This window comes from Perognathus longimembris, chromosome 19, assembly GCF_023159225.1.
Source record: "Perognathus longimembris pacificus isolate PPM17 chromosome 19, ASM2315922v1, whole genome shotgun sequence".
In the NCBI taxonomy this organism is placed as follows: domain Eukaryota; kingdom Metazoa; phylum Chordata; class Mammalia; order Rodentia; family Heteromyidae; genus Perognathus; species Perognathus longimembris.
Genome location: NC_063179.1, coordinates 15668515 through 15670288, shown reverse-complemented (window position 1 = coordinate 15670288; position 1774 = coordinate 15668515).

The following is a 1774-nucleotide window of genomic DNA, read 5'->3' as shown; positions in this document are numbered from 1 at the left end:
AAAACATATGTAATGCAATTCTAATTATTCCTAAATATTTATATTCCCAATTATACTAATTTTAAGGCCACAATTTGTATTGTTGTAGAATAAAAAGCCAAGAGGTTCTAATGTATGTCAGTTCTTAGTATCTTCTTTCATAATAAGATGGAGATGAAACAAATTAAAAATAATGTTTCTAGAATTCGGAGTAAGGATATATTTATGTATTATATTGTAAAAAATATTGGAATTTTCAGTCGAACATGCTTTTAATGTTTAATCATATACAACAGAAAATGATGCATATTGTATTACATATTTTTCTTTTCTACTTAAGCTCTAGAACACAAAAAATGAATATATTGAATGATACATTTCACTACAATCCATAAAAAGTTATATTTCATATTTTATATTAGAATCATGAACCTGATATTTTTAACAATGCATAAGTAAAAAAACAGTTTTAGACATCTTTTTAGATGACCAACATATAGTGTTACTAATTGTTAATTAAAATTATTTTTCATAGTTATTTTATTAATTAGTCATACATATGTATGTTCATTTGTATCCCAAATATTCTGTTCCAAACATTTCTTAACTTTTTCTTTTTTTTTAGGTGACACTCGATTGTGAACAGGCGAGGACTGTTTATTGAGGAACAGGTTGGGGCACAGACCTTCCCTCGGACTGGAGGTTGTGCTCCCTACTTCTTAATACTACTTTTATTTCAGGAACCCTCACCAAAATTGATCCATTACGGTAAAACCTCAATGACTACAATCATTTTTAAAATAAATTGTACCTTCAACTTTTAATTAATGAACTTAAAAAGTATTATATTTATGTAAATGCACCAAGTAATCGAATTGAGAATGTTCATGAGTACAGTATATCAGGGTCAATATCTCTTTTGTCATCTTTGACCATGCCCCATATTGTACCCATTTATTATAATCTCACTAACCCCATAATGTTACTCAATTCCATTTTTATATATGTATATTGGTTGTTAAGACTGTATTTGCCAGCTCATCCATTTTTTTTTTTTCTAGTCCTGGGGTTTGGACTCAGGGCCTGAGCACTTTCCCTGCCTACTTTATGCTCAAGGATAGCACTTCACCACTTAAGCCAGAGCGCCACTTCTGGCTTTTTCTGTTTATGTGATGCTGAGGACTCTAACCCAGGGATTCATGTATTCTATATAAGCACTCTACCAATAAGCCACATTCTCAGCCCTATTATTTCTTATAGTGTTTATCTGGATTTTTCATAAATTATAATTAATGATATCCCCAAGAAAACTATTACATTTTCTGGAAAATCATGGTATATTAAATGTATAGAATTTAGGATTTCTTCTTTTTTCTTCCCCAAGTATTCTGATAATTAGATAGCATAAAATTAGTAACATTCAATTTTTATGTCTTACACTAACAGCTTTGATGAAGATTGAAATGACATATTTAAAGGAGTTGATTTTCTGTTTTCTGTATGTGAATATCTAGTTACCCCTGAAACATGTGCTGAAAGAGATATCCTTTTTCCAGTGTGAGTTGTTAGCACCCCTGTAGATAATCAGTTCTCTGTGCCAATGGATGATTACTTTTAAGTTTTCTGCAGGTTATTTTTGTATTTTTGTGCTTTTTGATAATTTCTCTAGTTATAAGTTATTTTATAATATTATAGAAAACTATTATAAATGAAAACTCTTGACTTATTTTATTCTTATCTCTAATGATGTCAATTTTTTTTTTCTTATTAGGTTGACGTTGTGCTAAGTAAGCAT